The 21,510-nt window shown below is 36.1% G+C and overlaps 1 protein-coding gene across 3 annotated transcripts in view; it reads left to right on the forward strand.

Moving 5' to 3' along the window:
* The window catches only part of FBN2 (fibrillin 2), a 277,965-nt gene that overhangs the window by 122,858 nt on the left and 133,597 nt on the right, over nucleotides 1-21,510 (forward strand). The gene's annotated exons all lie outside the window — the stretch shown is intronic.

The following is a 21,510-nucleotide window of genomic DNA, read 5'->3' on the forward strand; positions in this document are numbered from 1 at the left end:
TCCTTTCATCTTAAATTTAAAAGTAATGTAACTTATTTTCAAGGATGTGGCAATAGATATGGAGATAAGGTTCTTTAATCAGTAGAATTTGAGAAATTACATGTAATGATATATAATTATTTTTGTTATTATTATTATAAAGCTATTTAACTTCCCCAAATAAATGTTCTCAAATTGAAACTCAGGGTTGCCATGTTTGCAAGAGAATTCCAAAGGGAAAGGAATGAGCTGCTAAGATACTAATAAATTTAGCTCTATTATCTTTCTAGATCTACCTTTCTTATCACCTCTTATTCTTCCTGCTCCTCTTATAGTACTGTTCTAATTTTCTCTGCTATTACCTAGAGTGCAATTGGAAATTTGGCCATTCTTGATTACATGAAAATTCTCTCAGCATCATTAACATAATTCCAGATTGTTCTACCTTTATGCAGCTACTATACATGAAGTATGAATCACTACTTACTCACAATGAATCAAAAAGGAAGGGTGTGCATACTACTATAGTCAATATTGTATTTTATCTTTAAAATACAGCTTTTCAAGTGAAACAAAAAATAAGCAAACACTAAAAATCTTGCTCTATGCTTAGACATAAATAGCTTCTGTTTTTAACATGAAAACATATAAGAAAGTAAAAAAATATATATATAAGAAAGTGCTTTCAATGATATTTGGAAAAAAATGTATCAGTGGTTGCTTTCTTGCTCTGTGAGGTTCTAAGCCCAACAGATTTTAGGACCTTGAAATTATTGTAATAGGAACCATTTGAAGTTTGCTGAAGAAAATTCTCCAATACTTTAGTAAGACTATATTGTGAATATTTAGTTGTAAGCTTAGAAAATTAATTCAGGTTAACAAACTCATAGAATATAGCTATTTACAAATTAGATTATCATCATTTTTCCTCACACATGGAATATTTTTCCTTAATTTACCATGATAGAAAAACTGTTTTTCGTAATGAATTAATAAAGAAAAACAGGAAGTTTTTTCTTTAGAACAGTCTGGCATTTATTCAAAATTGATTTTACTTTAAATTTTTTCTTGTATATTTTATTTCTAGATTTCAGGATGGAAGAATGTCATCTTTGATTGTTTTTCACTGAGTGTAATGTCACATTTTAGGTAAATCCTGCATACCAGTGTTGACTTACTTGTAGTGGTTATTCAAATATTAATATTTCTATCTGGAATCAAGAAAGTGTGTGAAAGCCACCAATAAAATGTATTCTAGAATCTGCTCCTCTTTGACAAAGTAACCGAAATGTCATTGTGGTGTTCTTTTAGGATTATTACATGTAACTACTGTCTTTATCATTTGCATAACTTTTGAACCATGGAAGTAAGATGAGGGAGAAAAGAAAAAGAGAATTTTTCTGCCTTCAGCGGTCCGTTCCACACCTCCAGGATGTGTAAAAAGAGAGATTTCATGAAGAGATTAAATAAGAAAGGGAATGAATATCTTTTGGGGAAAAGTCTTGTCGATGAACTCGGTAGAGTGAAGGAAAGGGATATATAAGAAGTGCAGCCTAACTTATGTATGAAAGTCTCACTTCTGCATTTCCAGAGTTTGAAAAACAAAGGATACATGAGCTCCCATCTGCCAGGTGAGAACCCCAAAGAAAGGAGATGGTCAGGTGGTCCTGACATGGACTCCTGAAAGGTGGGTAGCCTTAGTCTGGAAATAAACTGTGAGGAACCTAGTACTGAACAAGAACTGCAAGTGGACAGATAGAAGAGGAATCACAGGAATTAGCAGTGAGATATGAGAAACCTCAGCATTGTGAGATTTCTCAAAATGTCAATAAAGCATTAGACTTTAAACCTACCATGGCCAGAAGACTCTTGATGCCACAACCATTTTTTCAGAAAATTTTTTTTTTGCATTTCTGGTATGCATCTAGATTCAGGGATAGAATAGTGAACATACCAGATTAAAACAAAATTTGCTTGTAATTATAGAAACAAGTAGAAACAAGGGAGCAGTAATTAAATAACTAAAATCTACATTTTGTCACAAACGTCATCAGAAAAACAAATCTGGGAGAGCCTATACAATACTTGTGTAGATATGAAGTGTTAAGCAGGTGGCAAGGGAAAAACACCAACTTGGTAATATTTGAACAAAGACCTGAAGGAGAATAAGGATAACACCATGGCTGTCTAAGGGAAATAATTCCTAACAGAGGCCAGTAAATGCAGTGGCCCCCAGCAAGGGCATATCTGAAGTGTGGAGAACACTTCAGAAAAGCAAGTGTGACTGGAAGTGAGTGGCAAGAAGGAGAGAGACAAACTGGTAAGCAGTGGGTTAGAGATACCGTGTGGGGCCAGACGTGGGGGAGCTTTGCAGACTGTGATAAGCACTTTTGTTTGGACTTTAGTCGTTACTGTCTTAAGGTGAGAATGTTTTGAGAAGAGGAATGATATAGTCTCACCTTCATTTTAAAAGATTTATTCTGACTGCCTATTGATAAGATTATAAGAATAAAAATGTGGGGAACCATGTGAGACTTTAATGGTACGTGGGGGGGGGGTGGCAAGCAGTCCCCAACTGGCATTCTTCTGTGCAACTTCTGAGACACTCTTCGGACTGAAAGCAAAGACTGTGTATTAGAGATGTGACATTTGCACTTCAAAGTGGATTGTGGAACCATGCAAGAAACTATCCCTCAAGCTGAGGCTTGAATCAGACCTGAGGCAAAAAAAGGTTATGATGAGGACCCAAGAAGTGTCTCAAATGTCTTTGCTCCCAGGGGGATACTTTGAAAGTATTTCATAGGGGAACTGGACCCAGAGGACCCCATGACTGAAACTAGAGTAGCTCTTGGATATCAGAGACCAGTATTGATTATGCCAGAGTGACACAGAAAATTCAACTTCGTGTAACAAAAGATATTTGGAGAGAGGTTCCTAGAGACTGTGCCCAGTCTGGAAGACTACCTTAAAACCTTGGAACTGTGCTCCTGTGTTTGGCTGGCAGCCCTGGGCAGAGGAGAGCTGAATGGCGTGGAGGTGCACCTTTGACTGAGGGCTTATGTGCAGAGGAGATGGAGACACTGGATGTGTTCCCCAGTGAAGAGACCAATGCTCTGGATTGCACTCTCTCCTTGTATCCCCTTTGGACTTATGCTGACCCTATAGAGCAGAGAGTCCAGATTGTAGAGATACAGTTCTGGAAAACCAGAGAGGAGTGCTATCATCAGTTTTATGGACACAAGCCAGCCCCCACACAGTCCAGTGACTGGACCCTTAACAGGCCCTTCCCTCACTCCCTGACTCAGCAGCTGATGATCAGTTCTGCCTGATACACAAGTCACAGAGCAAAGCTAAAAAAAAAAACAAACTAAAAAACAGTGCAAACTACCTGAAATATGGAAGGTATGCACACTTCAAGTTGTTTGTAAGGATACTACGGCAAACTGAAAGCTGCAAAATGGGTAGATAGAAAAATACACTACAGCACCTTGAGTCTCCAAGGAAATATTCACCAAAAGAGAAAAACTATTCAGAAATGAACTGCAAAAACATGGAAGATCTTTTCTTCCTATCAGATACAGATTTCAAAATTGCCACGATAAAGAAATTAAAAGAAATGGGAAAACACAGAAAAACCCATTAAAGATATACAAGAAACTCAGAAAGCATGTGAATGCCCTCAGAAATGCAATTAGTGAACAGAAAGTAGGGATTGAAGTTTTAAGTAAGAAAATAGCAGAGATGCATGATGTGAAAAAAATCAATAGAATGGAGAAAAAAATTGAGAGATAACTATAGAAACAGACTAGACCAAATTGAAGATCTAATCAATAACCTTGAAGAAGGTAAGGCTCAAAGAATACAGTTGGAAGAAGAAAGGGAAATGCAAAGGGAAAAATGAGGAAACACTTCAAGAGTTAACTAACTTTCCATGAGGAAAGGAAGTATAAGAATAATGGTTATTCCAGAAGGGAAGAGAGTGAGAAGGGAACAGAGAATTTACACAAAGCCATAATAGAGGAACAGTTCCCAAACCTGGAGAACAAACTAAACATAGAAGTTCATAAAGCTAAACCAACATTAGGTACTTAAATGTAGTGAGACCTACCCCAAGACACATAGTCATGAAATGTCCAAGAGTTCAAGACAAGAAAAGAGTAGTCGAGGTTCTAGGAGAAAAGAGCAGATAGCCTATAAAGGTACCCTAATTAGAGTTATATCTGACTTGTCTGAGGAAACATTATGAGCAAGGAAAAAAGGGAGTGGTGTATTCAAAATGCTCAAAGATAAAAGCTGCCAATCAAAAATATACTGTGTCCTGCAAGTCTTTTCTTCAGATGTAAGAGAGTAATAACAACCTTCCCAGAAAAGCAGGAGTTTAAAAACTCTAGATTCCACCCTACAAGAAATGTTGAAAGGAACTCTCCATCTATGCTCAAAAAGAAAAACATTCACAAAAACTGAACAGGGAAATAGGTGGAACTAGAAAACTAAGGACAAAACACCAGTAGCAGACCCTCATATATCAGTGATCACCCTGAATGTAAATATACTGAAGTTACTAATCAAAAGACAAACAGTGACTGCTGGCTCAGAAAACAAAACCCAACTTTCTGCTATCTGCAAAAAACCCACCTGAGCTACAAAGATAAACATAGATTCAGAATAAAAGGTTGTTAAACAATCCTACAAATAAATGGGACTCAAAAAACTGCATGGACAGCCACAGTATATCAGATAAAATATATTACAGCTAAAAAAGGTCATTAAGAGACAGGGGTGGATATTATACAATGATTAAAGAAACTCTACGTCAGAAAGACAGAACACTCAACAATATATATTCTCAAATGTAGGCGTTTGAAAATATATAAGGCAGGGGCTTCCCTGGTGGCCTAGGAGTTAAGTCTCAGTGCTGTCACCACTACAACCTGAGTTTTATCCCTGGCCAGGGAGCTAACCCACATGTAGTACAGCAGACCTCTCCCTTCTTGCCTGCTGCTCCCCTTAGCAGTGTACTTCAGTAAATCTGCATTTTCTGCTCCCCACTCTATCTTCTCACCCCCTGCACCTCTGGCTTACACCCTAGTTCTTCTACAAAATAAATCTTTTTTAAAAAAGAAAATATATGAGGCAAGTAACATCAAATCTGAAAGACACTGGGAACAATATAATAGTGGTAGGGATTTCAACACCCCCTTTCACCAGTGGAAAGATCAACCAGACAGAAAATAAAGAAACAATAGCCTTACACAGAGAATTAATTTTCAAATTTGGTTGTGTTCCTCTATGTAAACTATGAACTAGTAGAGGAAGAAATCAAGAAAACAATCTTACCATCGCATCAAAGAGAATACCTAGGAGTGAACAAGGTAGTGAAGGACCTACACAATGAAAATGTTAAATCATGACTAAAAGAAATAGAAGACATAGATGAAGAGGTCAACTGGCCCTGCTCATGGGTTGGAAGAATTAGCTTAGTGAAAATGACCATCTTACTTAAAGTAGTGTACAGATGCATGTTTCAGTGGCATTTTGCAAAGAAATAGAGCAAACCTTCCTGAAATTTATATTGGACCACAAAAGACCTTGAATATAGATGAAGAGAAATAATTGGGAATATGAGACAGTATACTACACACTAGGCTGTGGATTGTGTACTATGAAGATGTAATAATTAAAACAGTTATGGTACTAGAACAAAAACAGACACATAAGCCAATGGCATAGAAATGAGAGCTCAGAAATATATCCACACCTATATGGACAGTTAATCTATGACAAAGGAGATTGAGTATACTTTGAAGAAAGCAAAGTCTCTTCAGTATATGGTGTTGGGAAAACTGGACAGCTACATGCAAAAGAATGAAACTAGACAACTGTCTCACACCATTCACAAAAGTTAGCACACAATGGACATAAAAGGCTTGGATATGAGACTTGAATCCATAATACATACAGAAGAAAAATATTGGAAAAACACCACATGATATAGATTTCAGAGATGTTTCTGTAGATTCATCTCCAGTAGCAAGAAAAACAAAAGATAATATAAACTATTGCTGCCACATCAAACTAAAAAAAATCTCTGCACATTTAAAGAAACTGTTAATAAAACCAGTACACTATATATCTGACTAGATATATATCTGTTAATAAAACCAGTACACTATATATCTGACTAGAGACTGAATTCAAGACCAGCAAAGAGCTCATACAACTCAGCAGAAAAATAACAAATAACCCAAACAAAAAGTGAGAAGAGCTAAATAGGCAGCACTTCCCCAACATGAAAAGATGGCCAATAGACACATGAAAAAATGTTTGTTATCACTTATCAGAGAAATGCAATACCATCTAACACTTTGAGAAAGGCCCATATCAAAAAGACCAGAAACAACAAATTTTGTGAAGGATGTAGAGTAAAAGGAACTGTGTATACTGTTAGGAATGTAAACTGGTCCAGGCCCTATGGAAAACAGTATGGAGGTTTTAAAAACTATTAAAATAGATATGCCATGTGATCCACAGTTCCACTCCTAGGTATCTGAGAATGTAAAAACATTAATTGAAATGGATATATGCTCTCCTATGTTCATTGCGGCACTGTTTTCTATTTTTTTTGAAGACTGATTTATTTATGCATACAAGAACTGGGGTACAGGCCAGAGGTGTGGAGGGTGAGAGGATTCATCAGAGACAGAGTGGTTAACGGAACAGGCAGATTGACTGAAATACACTGCTGAGGGGAGCAGCTGGCAAGCCAGGAGAGGTCTGTTGCGCCAGTGGCTAGCTGGCTGGGGATCAAACTTGTGCTGCAGTGGCTATGGACAGCTTCACAGGTTGCGTCTTAACCCCTTGTGCCACCAGGGAGGTCTGTGGCACTATTTTCAATAGTCAAGTTAGGGAAACAACCTAAATTCCCAAGGCCAGAGGACTGGGTTAAGAAAATGAGGAATATATACACACACTGGAATACTACTCAGATAAGAATATATCTCTATATCTATATTTAAATAAATTTATATAATCATATTCATATGTTGTCTGATATATATGTACATATATATATATATATATATTTGTGCATATGCACAAAATGGGTTCTACAGGTGTGGGTATGGAGGAATCATTCCAAAGGTATATATATGAGATACGTGTGTGTGTGTGTGTATGATAAGCTTGTCATTTGAGACAAACAAATGGCATGGAGGTGGAACCTATTTAGATGGAGATGGAACTGGAAGGGATAATGCTAAGCAAAATAATTTCAAAGGAAAAAGTTTCACTTATATGGAATATAGAGAAACAAACGAAAGGGTCGTAAAAATCAAAATCAACAAGCAACTATAAATCAGACACACTACAGAGGGGGGAGGAGGGAGTAGGATCAAAATAAGGGGGGTGGGAATTGTGTGGGGACTATAATCAAGATGAAAATGCATACATTGTGCAAAATGAAAAATGATGTAAAATATATAAAATTAAAAAATAATAATAAAAAATAAATAAAAAACAGGTAACAAACCCTAGAAATCTGACAGTGAACTATGGTGGAGGACTATGGGTGCCTTGATGGTGGGTGTGGTGTGATCACTTATACCTAAGCTCCTAAATCATGTATAATGTTGATAAGAAAGGGAGAAATTTGAAGGAGGAATTCAAGAACTTAACCGTAGAATACATCAACATTTAGAAGTCCAGGAGATGTAAAAGCACCAGCAAAAGAGACTGAAAAGGAAAAGTCCATGAGATAACACCCCCACCAACCAAGAACTTTGTTTTCAGTACCTGTCCTCACCCACCCCCACCGTAACCTTGAAAGTGTTCATAGCAACTGCTAGTTAGTGAGAAAAGAATAGAAAGAAGATAAAGGGCAATCATGCCCCCTCCATTTCGAAAGGCTTCTAAGCCTAGTGTAGTCTCAAACTGGTGAGAAAATGCATTAACTTGATGAGAGATAAGTATTATGTGACACTTGGAACTGAATGGACATTTTTGCCCATCAAAAAAGAAATGGGAATACCTGTGGTAACTGCCTGATATTTTTTAGGGTCAAGAAAGAATTGGCCAAGAGAAAATTACAAAATGGCAGTGGAGATAATAGAGTTGCTTTCTGCTTGCTTATAAGTGGTTTCAAAATACCCATTACTATATATTCTTTTACTTTGTATAAAACTGTTGTAAACATTTTCAGCCTCATCGTTTACAGTTTCAAGTTTGTAGACAAAAACTGGACTTTTACAAAAAAACAACAACATGAAATAGGTGCTCTGAGCAATTAAATGAAAAAGGAATTCCAAAAATGAAGCTCTTGCAAAGTCTCAGGGGAACCCTGAAGTGTTTCAGTGTCCTTGAAAATTGTTCCGATAACTTCCTATGAATAAGCAACAAATCTATACCTTGAAACAATCACTTAAGTATGAAGTAAGAATATGTCCTTGTTCCATTAGCCCAGTTAGAGTGTAACACAACTGAGGACCAATCACAAACTGGGTTAGCATTCCCATAAGCATTTGGAATTTTCCATTTTGTGCACAGAATGCTAGTGGACGACTTACTGGATTAATACAACTCCATCATCCCTTTGAGCAAATTGAAGTGTATGCTTCATAGACTGAACCTTTAGAATGATCCCTCCATACTTAGTACACCTGTAATACCCATTTTGTGCATATGCGCAGGTACATCTGTGTTGTTCAGTTTATGTGCAGCTACTTGTAGAATTAAACTGGATATATATGAATGTGACCTGGGAGATGAATAAGGACAACCAAGCCCAAAAAATACAACTGTGACTATTTGAAACTAACTTGCTTTATGAAAATTGCACATTGTATGTATCTTAGTGGCAGATGTATCCTTTTTTTAGTTTATTTCCTTTTATGGATAAGAAGTATGAAAAGCACTGAGGCCAATGAGTATTTACATGATAATTTCATAATGGAATATAGGGCAGATTTCTTTTTCACTAGATGCCATTTATTTAGGAGATAGAAAATAAATGACTAAAAATCCTGAGTGTTTGTGACTATGTCTTAATGTATTATTGATGCTTAACAAGAAAAATGGGCACAGAAAATATTAAAATTCTTGCAACTTTGCCAAGTCCCAATGGTTATAGTAAATTTAACTTTGGAATTTCCTGCTTTTCATGTTGCTGAAATTCTAGGTTTTACCCAACTTTAAGGGACCTTTCGATTTAATTTCCCTGTATCTTAACAATTTAAGGCAGTCGTGGAAGGCAGAGAAGATAGGAAGAAAGATATTGAAGGATACAGTTTTAACAGTTCACCACTCAATATTTGAAAGTATTATACAGAAGCTCAATATAATTTTAAATCTTTAGTAATCAATCATTTCTCAGCCTTTTGGCTAAGATAAAGTGAAGGCTTTAGTATTTAAAACTTGTAAGTAATTCAGTCTTAATTGTTTTGAATGTCTGCATTCTAAGTTTTAAGATTAGGCTAACAAGGGTATCGAAATATTTCCACCCTGAATATACAAAAAAAAAAAAAAAGAGAGAGAGAGAGAGAAAAGTAAGAGGGGAAAACCACTGTGGTAAATACCTACACTTCCCAAGAAATATATTTGGGATGCTGACCAAAATTTTAAAATCATGTTTGACTATGTTATCAGTGACCTTTATGTATTTTGAAACAAATAACTTTCTAGCTGTTGTAATGTTTAAAAGTGCTTTGGTGGGATTGTCTCTTGCAGTTACTTCAGGCATGATTTACTCCAAATTAGTGTTTCAAAAGGTACAGTATTGATTTCAGGTCAAAATGGAACACACTATTTCATTGCTACAATAGCAGCCTTTTTAAAATGCTGCCATTCTAAGTAGACCAAAAAACTCAACTAAAATATTCCGCAAGTACCTAATAATGTTAATATATAGAAACTATTTTAAATTATTTCCCAAGATCAATAACATGAGGTAAGATTAAAAAATATAGAATTGTAATATAGTAAAACTCTGAAATAACACAAAAATGTTGATATTACATAATAGATAACAGTATTCTGTCTTCTGTATAGTAGATATAGAGTGATCTTGGTGCTTATCATCATTCCAGAAGGAATTCTTCCTCTTTCATCTTCCCCTTGACTCACTGTTCTGTCTTTTCCTTCCTCTTTTGTTAATATGTTACAGTAGCATTTGTAATCTAACACAGCCAGGCAACAATATTTTTTTTTAAAAGGGGGGAATCATCAAGGACAATAACTGCTGGTCAAGAGAATAAGTCAATTTTACAAAAAGATAAAGTGGTGAAAAACTTGAGATTGGTAATACATACTAAACTTTTAGGAAATTTATGGTAAAGGAGGTCCCAAAGAAGAGTATAGTGGGGGATGACTGAACAAATGAGCAAGAGAGATTTTTGTATTAACATATTTTAGGAATATGGTCTTGATTGAGGTAAAGTGGAAGAGGCTAGAAAGAGAAGAGATAAAAGATAGAAACTGAACTAATCAGTGGCAAGAGGTAGATGGTGCCTGGAAAGGTGATGGAATTAAGAGCAGAGTTGGGACATTTGCTCTGGAAAGATAAGTAGACACTTCAAAGGCAGGGAAAATGGAAAATGAGGATATAGTAATAGGGAGAATCTGAGGTTGAATAATTCAAGGCAAATGGTTTTGCTCTTCTCTGCAGAATAAGAGTACAGATGTTACAAAATTTTAATGTGCCTAAGAATCACTTGGAGCATAACTTACTAAACATGGAGATTTTGACTTCTAGTCAAGAAGCTTTAGTGCTTCCTCTCTGCTCCAAACACTTAACAGTAACAGATGACACAAAAAAGAAAAGAGAACAAAAGACCCAGCTGGTTTCACAATACAAGATAAACATTTTTCTTGAACCAGAAAGAGAATTGCAAAGTGGTAAGTAGAGCTGAAACCAGGAGTTTCCTGGACTCCTCCAGAATATAGCAGTGGTGGCCAGCAGATGAGAATTTTACATAATGATAATATAGTGTGGTGAATAATCCTGAAGTAGAAGTAGGAATGCAGGGTGAAAGGGAGCATAGAGGAGAAATAGTTCAGGAAAGATTTCCACAGGGAGTTGACAGTAAACCTGAATTGCAAGTGATGAATAGACCTAAAACAGATAATGAAAGTGAAATGGAATACAGTTTTTCAGCCACAGGAAGATCACACACAAAGACAAGGAAAGATGGACCATGATTTATTTAGGGAACTAAAATAAAATGTGAAAAGAAAAGAGTCTAGAGAGGTAAGCAGACACTATCCTGCAAACAAGGGACTCAAGTGTTGACCAACTGTGTGTTTTAGAAAGATGATTGTAGCTGAAATGAGTAAAAAGAGTGACAGTGGAATACATACAATGTAGAAAGACCTCAAAGATAACTGTTACAGTAATCCAGAAGAGAGAGGGATTAATGAAGGCAGAAAAGTAGACACATTAAAAAGTATACTTAGGAAGTAGAATCCATCCAGTTGTCTTGGTGATAAAATAGTTGTGTCAGGCAAGAGAGGTATCAAGATTGATATCCAGATTTATGTCTTAGAAAGAGAATGGATGATAGGGGAATTATTGGGATGAAGAACCCTAAAAATACTGGTGGGAACATATAGGTGAGGGTAGTGGAACTAAAGATGTAATGTTTGCATGTTGCGCTTGTGAAAACTGAAATATCTAAAATATCCATGCCTTGTAGGCACATGCACACAAAAGTAGGAAATTCAGGCAAGAGATCTGGCTTCCAGTTTTGAAGCCAACTGCATGTAGATGATGCTTTCTGCAGAAATGTCAGGTAAGATAAGGAAAAGTCCACCCAGTGATGTGATGAAAGTTTTTCACTTGGCTGGTGAAGATATTTCCTAGATTACAGTGGGTTCTAAAATAAATCAAAGGAAAGAAAGTAGAGAATGGCTGTATATAAATCCAAAATTTGATGTCAAATTTAGTGGCTTAAAACAGCACAGATTTATTATCTGACAGTTCTGGAGTTCAGAAATCCAGGATGGATCTCACCAGGCTAAATCAAGGTGTCAACAAGACTACATTTCTTCTGCACTCTTGAGAGAATATATTTTTTTAACTACCAGCTTCGGCAAACTGCCCTTCTTCCTTGGCTTGTATACTCAAAAATCCTCAAAAATCGCATTATAGCATCTTTGGACATCTCCTAATAATCTGACACTTCTACTCCCTTTTCCTCTTATAAGCACACATAATTACTTTTTGGACATTTCCTCTCCTTTAAAAATACCCCCTAGCTCATAGAAACTGCTCGTTCCTCATTTGCCTCATAGTATTTCTTCTCTCTGGAAGAGCCATTATAATGTGATATAACCAGTAAAAAAATCCACTTAGTACTTTTAAGTTTTCCCACAGAGAAAGTCCAGACCCAGATGGCTTCAATGGTAAAATCTACCAAACATTCAAAGAAGAATTAATGCCAATCTTTCATAAACTTTACCCCAAAATTGACATGATAAGAATATCTCCTAATGCATTATTTGAGTATATCACCATTATATCAGTGCCAGACAAAGAAAATGGAAAACTACATATCCCCTATTAATATAGATGCATGTATCCTCCTCAAGAAAAATTAGGAATAAAAATAAAGATAAAGAGCCTTTATGAAAAACTATAGCTAATAGCATCTTTATAGGCAAAAGACTTAACTCTGCCTCTAAAATCAGGAGCAAAACAGATGGGCACTCACAATGTCTATCTTATGTTGTGCTAGAGGTTCTATTCAAAATAAAAAGTACCCAGGTTGGAAAGGAAGAAATGAAACTATATGTATATGACCACTTTAGAAGGTAGCAACTAAAATGAATAAATTATCCACTAAAATGGGAAACATGTACTCTAACTACTAGAATAAAAATCTGACCTGTGATGACTGAGCTGCCAATGGACAATTCAGCAGAATAAATGTTTTTTTTTTTTTTAAAAAAAACCTACTAGACCCAATATATTAGTTCAGCAGGATTGCGCTTATATAGTGTCAATGTACAAAATTGTGTATTTCCATTCACTGGGAGTGAACATTCTGAAAAGTGAAATTAAGAAAAAAATTCCATAAAAATTCCATGTAAAATAGGATTAAAAAGATTGAAATGTTTAGTAATAAATTTCACAAAGGAAGTGAAATACTTGGACAGTTAAAACTGCAAAACCTTCCAGAAAAAATTAAAGAAGATCTAAATAAATGAAAATACATCCCATGTTTAGAAATCAGGAGGTGTCATATTGTTAAAATGACAATACTTCCCAAATTGATCCTGTCAACATCACAACTTCCTTTTTTGGCAGAAATTTGCATTCTAGCTCTTCCTCATTAAATTAAGCAAAGAATTACCCTATGACTCAGCAGTTTTACTACCTGGTATGTACAAAAGAGAAATTAAAACATATACACACAAAGTTGTTCATAGCAGCTTGATTTCTGATATCCAAAAAGTGGAAACAGTTTAAATATCCATGAACTGACAAATGGATAAATAAAATATGGTGTGTCCATACAGTGGAATATTATTCAGCAGTTAGAAGGAATGAAATCGTTATATGTCAGTTAACAATGGTGGTAAGTTCTGAGAAATGTTTCATAGGTAAAATCATCATTTTGTGTAAAGATCAGAGAATATCTTACAACAAACCTAGGTGGTGTAGCCTACTATACACCAAGGCTTATATAGAATCATTGTGGTATATCTGGCCCTTTGTTGACTGAAATGTCATTATGTGGCACAAACTAAATTGATAAATGGCACAACATGAATGAATCTTGAGAACATGCTAAATGAAAGTAGTCAGTCATGAAAAAACATATGCTTTATTCCATTTATATGAAACACATAGAACGGGAAGATCTATAGAGATTGATTATTATTAGTTGTAAATTAGTTATTGCCTGGAGTGGGAATGAAGTAGGGAGAGTGGTTGCTAATCGGGTGGAATTAATTTTGGAGGGATGAAAATGTTCTAAAATTAGGTCCTAGCAATTTATTATACAACCCTGTGGATACTAAAACCCATTCAATCCTATACGATAAGTGGGCAAGTTTCATTACTATAAAATTACTATATTCCAAAAAAGCTAGTTATAAATATACAATGAAATGAAGAGCACAAATGATACATACCATGCTTTCAAACTCTTAAAATGAAAAGTAAACATTAATTTCCCTTACAACTTATTTCATTTCAATAGTATGTATTTTTATAAAACTTGAAATAGATAACTTATTGTAGTTAAAATTTAGTCATAAATTTTCATTATTTCAAACAGTATATTAATAGTACAGTGTATAGCATATATATTTACTTTCATCTGTACAAAAAATATAATGTAGAATAGGCCAAATACATATATTTCCTTAGTGATGGAAAGAAAATATTCTAAGAACACTTTTTTAAAGTAAGGTTTCTTATTTTTTTTCCTCTAAGTTTTCTTTAACATAGTTGTTATGTGGACTGATTTTATATATGATACGTCCATATTGGAATTGACAGAATCTCTAGGGCAATATTCTTAGAAATCAGTGATATCTGAGATCACACTTAGCACTACTTACCAAATTATTCATTATATTCTGCTTAGAGTAAGATTTACTATAAATGTTGGTTGACAAATACGAGGTTATGTGGTTTGGCAGTCAGAAATATGTCAGATGGTTTTGCTTAGATCTGGTTTTATTTAAAAAAAACAAACTCATGTTCAGTTTCTTGAAATTACCAAACACTTTCCCAATCTTTCTCTTTCTTTATCCTTCCTTGGCCCACTTAACAATCCCTGCCTTTCTGACAGTGTTCTTCCTTCATCTCCATTCATCATACTTTCCCTCTTATCTCCTGGGTCCTTGCTTTTTCTTCCTTTGACTTTTCCTTAGATTATGGTGCTTCTTAAAGGTCTTTCTTAATTACAAATTCCTTAATTTATGTTTCTTCTTTGGAAATCTCATCTACTACTACTACTTGAAATGCAACCCACAGAATTACTGATAAATCATAAATGTACACTGCTACCCCTCTCTCTTCTCTGAGTATCAAATTTTAACTGCATAGTTGGCATTTCTTCCTGTTTCTCTGAAGCATCTTGAGTTCCAGAAGTCAAGTAAACCTCGAAATGTGTTCTTTCCTCTGTCTCTCGTTCTCTGTTAACAGTATTACCATCTTTTCTCTTGTCTAAGATGTATATCCAGTTGCAAAGTCCTATTGATTCTTCCTCCTAGATACCTCTTGAAAATGTGTTCTCTTCTTCATTATAAAACCTGCCTCAGGCCGTCATAATCTCATCACTGGAATATTTGTAATCTATTCACATTAGTACATTATCTTTCTAAAATGCTGATTTGCTCTCATTTAAACTCCATCCCTCACTGAAAATAGAAGTCAAAGTCCTTGAGAAGTTTCTCCATGATCTGGCACATGGCTAACTAGCAAAATATATCTTCTACCACTTTCCTAGCCATTCTGTTACACTTTCTATTCCTCACTTGTGTCGTTTTTTCAGACATACTAACCCATGCTGGTTTGGTTTTAAGTCAAAAACTAACTGCATTCCGGGCCTCCCCGGTGGCTCAGCAGTTGAGCACTGGGTTGCGAAGCTGCCCCCGGCCTCTGCGGCGCCGGTTCGATCCCCGGCTGCTCCCCGGCCACCGGAGGAGGGTCCCACATGGCGCACAGACCCGTCCTGCCGCCTGCTGCTCCCCTCAGCAGTGTACTTCGGTCCTTCTGCCTGCTCTGCTCCCCGCTCTGGCTCTGGTGAATTCTCTCACCCTCCCACGCTTCTGGCTGTGCCCAGTGCATGTATAAACAAAACAAACAAACAAATAAATAAAACATGCCTCTTAAAAAAAAAACCAAAAAACCTAACTGCATTCCACTTGCTATAGTAAACGGTCAAGGACTCTAAGCCTATGCAACTCTGCTCATACTCCTGGCTGGAGGAATCATTCAGAGATTGGCAGGTGACTCAACTAAAGACAATAGAACAAAAGATTTTGTTAGGTGCACCTGGGAAAAAGTTTTCTCCTTATTGCAAAAGAGTTACTGGAAGAGACACCCTCTCTTCTGTGAGCTGTCCTGGTCCAAGATATGGCCTGGGACTTCTAAAACCATTTTGCTTCTATCAGGAAGGCAGTCTGTAGATGAAGTCAAACCACAGATGACATAGCTGAGCATCTCAGAAACTGAGGCGACATTGACTAAAACAAGTCCTGTAGTCCATGCCACTTGTGAGCTACCAAATACATAAGCTATTAAATTTCCAGTTATGTCAGCTTGCTTAAATTTTTCTGATGCGGGCCTTCCCTCGTGGCACAGTGGTTGAGCGCTGGGCTGAGAAGTTGCCCGCAGCCTCTGCAGCGCCGGTTCGATCCCCAGCCACTGGGCGAGGGTCCCACATGGTGCGCAGACCTCTCCTGCCGCCCGCTGCCCCCTCAGCATTGTACTTCGGTCCTTCTGCCTGTTCTGCTCCCCGCTCTGGCTCTGGTGAATTCTCTCACCCTTCCACACTTCTGACTGTACCCAGTGCTTGTATAAATAAATAAATCTTAAAAAAATAAATAATTTTTAAAAATAAATAAATAAATTTTTCTGATGTTCGCATACCAAAGCCTCCAAACTGATAGACATTTTTAAAAAGTTGAAGGGTAGATGCACACAGCTTTCTACAGTGACTGGGCCATTTTATATTCCCACCAGCAGTATAAGCGGGTTCCTTTATTGCCAATCATCTCCAGCACTTATTTGCAGTTTTTTTAATGTGGGGCATTCTTACCGGATGAAGTGCTATCTGGTTTGGTTTTGATTTGCGTTTTCCTGATAGCTAGTGATGTTGAACAATTTTTCATATAACTATTAGCTATTTGTCTTTTTTAAAAGATTTATTTAATTATTTTTGCATAGAAGAAATGGGATGTACACCAATGCACAGGCAGTGAGAGGATCCACCAGAGACAGAGTGGGGAGAAGAACAGGAGGACCCACTGAAATACACTGCTAAGGGGAGCAGCGGACAAGACAGGAGAGGTCTGCTGTGCCATATGTGGGTTAGTTCCCTGGCCAGGGATCGAACTCAGGTCTTAGTGATGATAGCACTGAGACTTAACTCCAAGGCTACCATGGAGGCCTCACTTGCCTTTTTTCTTTGGACAAGTGTCTTTGTAGTTCTGTGCATTTCTTTTTTAAAATTTTTTTTTATTAATTTATACAAGAAGTGGGGTGCAGGCCAGAGGCATGGGAAGGTGAGAGAATTCACCAGAGACACAGCAGAGAGCAGAACAGGCAGACGGACCAAAGATGCTGGTGAGGGGAGTAGCAGGCAAGGCAGGAGAGGTCTGCCACGCCATGTGGGTTGCTCCCTGGCCAGCTGGGAATTGAACTGGCGCCGCAGAGGCTGCGGACAGCCCCACAGCATGGCGCTCAACCTGCTGCGTCACTGGGAAAGCCCTCTTCTTCCCATTTCTTGACTGGGTTGCTTATTTTGTCTTGTTGTGTTGTATAAGTTCTTTGTAGATCTTTGATACCAGCCCCATATCTGTCATATGGTGTGCAAATATTTTCTCACATTCAGTAGGGTGTCTCTTGGTTTTAATTATTGTTGCTTTTGCTATATGGAAGCTTTTTAGTTTGATGTAGTCCCAACTGTTTATCTTATCCTTTGTTTTCCTTGCTTCTTTTTTTTTTCATATTTTATTTAAATTTTATTTTTTATATTCCCTGTACAATTACAACCCCCTTATTTTGACCCCAAACCCTCCTTTCCCCGCCCCCCCCAGCCCCCATAGAGTGTCTCTGGTTCATAGTTGTTTGTTGATTTTTCTATTTTCTTTCTTATAGTTATTCTTTTTCCTGGTCCCTTATTTAAGTTTTCCTTGCTTCTTGAGAAGAATCCTCAAAGATGTTTCTGAGATGTATGTCATGAAGTGTTTTGTCTATGTTTTCTTCTATATATTTTGTGGTGCCATGTCTTACATTCAAATTTTTTATCTGTTTTTATTTTTTAGTTGCTTTTTGTATGTAGTGTGAAATAGTCTAGTTTCATTTTATTTTTGTTTTTGCATCTTGCAGTCCAGTTTTCCAAAAACCATTTATTGAAGATTCTTTCCTTCTTCCATTGTATATTCTTTACTCCTTTGTCATAGATTAGTTGACCATATATATGTGTTTTTTTATTTCTGGGCTTTCACTTTGATTGCATTGCCATATATATCTGGTTTATTCCGATACCATGCTGTTTTTATTATAATAGCTTCATAATATTGTTTGAGGTCTGGAAGTATAATGCCTCCATTTACCCTCCTTTTAGTCAAGACAGCCTTCACTATTGGGGTTTTTTTGTGATTCCATATGAATTTCAACAATATTTGATTCCACTCCTAGGAATCTTCCCAAAGGACACAAAAACACTAATTTGAAAGGCAGCCTGCACTCCCATGTTTATTGCAGCGTTATTTACAATAACCAAGATATGAAAACAACCCAAATGCCCCAAAATGAATGAATAGATCAAAAAGTTATGGTATATTTACACAATGGAATATTACTCAGTGATCAGAACACCAACTCATGCCATTTTTAGGAACATGGATGGAGCTGGAAAGGATTATGCTAATCAAAATTAGTCAGAAGGAAAAGATAAATATCAGATGATCTCACTTATATATGGAATATATAGAAACCAAACAAAAGGTCAAAAAGTAGTCAAAACTAGCAAGCTGGCTGTATAATTGAGGTATTTACAGCAAACAAGGGGGATGGAGGGGGGACAAAACAGAAGAGGGATGAACACAAGGGGACACAGGTAATATGGTGGCAGGAGAACAATTGGGACTACAACTATGTAAGAAAAAAAAACTTGCTTTAATTAATAAAAAAAAAGTTGAAGGGAAGGGCAGGTGAGTGGAGACACATTGGCTATGCAGAACATAAATTAAACCAGTTCCCATTATTAAAATTTACATTTCCCCAAAAATAGACTCAGATTTGTTTATGCTTAGGTGCAATATACACTTTATATTTGCTAAAATACTACTTCCAAATCTGATTATGACATAATGGTCATGTGAAACTAGTATAAAAAAGCTAAATACATACAACTTTTTTAACATAGATATTAGTGCTAAATGAATTAGCATTAAATGGATGGATAGATATTGGGCATAACTACATTGAATTTGTGGTCAGTAAAAAAAGGGAAACAAAAACACCAAATTTTTTCTTTTTTAAAATGTGGGTGGAACCTACCCCCAAAAATAAATGAAAAGCATTTCTTTTTTTCATACTGAATCCTTCAATATTTTACTGAGAACCTTATACATATAATTATTTTGAAGCTAACCTACTGATGTTCCCACTTAATGCTAAGGAGAATTGTGAAGCATGGAGTTTTTTTTAACACAAAAAATATTTAATACAAAAACCACAAATTTAATATCATTCCATGTGTTCTTCTATGTTCCAATTTTTTTTTCCTTCATAAACGTGTCCAAAATCTATTTTCTTCCTACTCTTTGTTATTGTTGTTGTTGTCAGGAAGGGCATTTGGAAATAGAGCACAAAGAAGCTCTTTATTATGAAAGGAAATGCCTGGAAATAAGAGTTAATGCTTACACGAAGGACTTAAGGTCCTAATTTTTAAGAATTTGGATTGATCCAGGGCTTCATAAGGGCCATGATTGTCGACATAACTTTTGATGTAAGAAGACCAGGCAAGTTGTGTTCCTTTACTTATGTCCTGCTTGCTGCTTCACTGTGTGCTGTTCTCACTTTTCTCTTTCTTATACAGAAGTAATTGGTCAGCTTATTTAATGATTAAAATGTAGCTATTCTACTTTCCTTTTTTTTCTGAATCCATGTTCATTTTTATTAAGATGCACTGCACTAAGATAGCAACACAAGATGCAACAGGTCCTAATTTTGCACACATGGTTTCATTTTGTTGGATTCAGTCTGATGGTTACTCTTTTCACCACATTATATATTTGCTCCTCATGTAGTCAATTCATGTTAAAATTCTTACCTCTCTTGGGGAATTGGTAGAGGCTGATTTGTACCACTGTGCCTGCAGTGGCTAACTGTTAAGCCTCAAATGAAGATATTATTTCAGAGAATGTCTGAATCTGGTAACCTTATTTTATAAGCACATTCCAAAAAAGACACACAAGCATATATAGTTATTTCATGATAGAACTTGTAGGCAAGAGTTACTTGTCAGAATAAATGGAGGGAGAAGGAAGGCAGGGGAAAGAATAAGACCAGTGGAAGGATTCAGTAAAAGTATTGTCAGTCATTTTTTTTTTCTTAATTTTGAAGTTTAAAGTTTCTTTCCTTGCATTTTCAATAAGAATATAATTCTCCTGTCATCTATTTTTGGGCATTTGGGTTGTTTCCAAAGCTTAGCTATTGTAAATAGTGCTGCTATAAACATAGGGGTACAGGAACACAAATGCCCAAAAATAGATGACTGGATCAAGAATATGTGGTCCATGTACACCATGGAATATTACTCAGCATTCAAAAAAGATAAACACATGCAATGTGCAGCCACATGGATGGAGTTGGAAGGGATCATGCTCAGCAAAATAAGCCAGAAAGAAAAAGAAAAATACCGGATGGTCTCACTCATAGCAGTTATCTAGAAAACTTAAATAAGGGACCAGGAAAAAGAATAATTATAAGAAAGAAAATATCAAAATCAACAAACAACTATGAACCAGAGACACTCTATGGTGGGTGGGGGATGGGGAAAGGAGGGTTTGGGGTCAAAATAAGGGGGTTGTAATTGTATGTGGAATATAAAAATAAAATAAAAAATAAATAAATTAGCTTCTTCTCAAGTTAAAAAAAAAGAATATAATTTTCCTGTATTTTTATTGATAAATTTTTACTATACATGTATAACAAAAAAGAAACCAAAAGCTTAGGCTTAACTTTAAATAATTATCTATGTTTGTGGCTTTTATCATGGTTCCCCCTCTCTTCTTTAGTTCTTCACTGGTTCAGTTTGTTAAAAAAAGGACGACCAGTTTCCAGGCATCAGAGGTTGGATTTTCCTCACAGTGACTCTATTTCTTTAAAAATGTATTCGCAACTGACTTCTTTGTAGCTAATTATAGCTTTGTTTCGCTTTCTGCTTCTCTCTGCTTATTGAACTAAAAGAAAAATACATTAGAGCTTATATAAGTGGCAGATTTTCTGCTTTAGGGAAAGTTTAAAAGAAAGCAGAGCTTTCATTAATGTGAAAGGGAATAAACTATTCCCAGCATTGAGTAAGCTGAATGGGTCAGTACAGGGAGCTACAATAGGAAAAGTGGACACTTCTCAAAGCCTCACAAGTTTGCCCTCCACCATATTTCTGTCTTATTTTAGATTTTAAGTCATTTCCCAGGATGTCAAATATACACATATTCAGCTATAAGTACAAAAGCCCATCTTAAAGCCAAATAGAACAAAAAATGACTTGCCGCCTTCCATGGTTCAAATAATTAGTGTGAAATTTGCTGTAAAATTTTAAATGTAGTTGTTCCATATTTTAAAATGTA

Source organism: Talpa occidentalis, unplaced genomic scaffold, assembly GCF_014898055.3.
Source record: "Talpa occidentalis isolate TD23 unplaced genomic scaffold, MPIMG_talOcc4v2.1 talOcc4.13, whole genome shotgun sequence".
NCBI classification, from domain to species: Eukaryota; Metazoa; Chordata; class Mammalia; order Eulipotyphla; family Talpidae; genus Talpa; species Talpa occidentalis.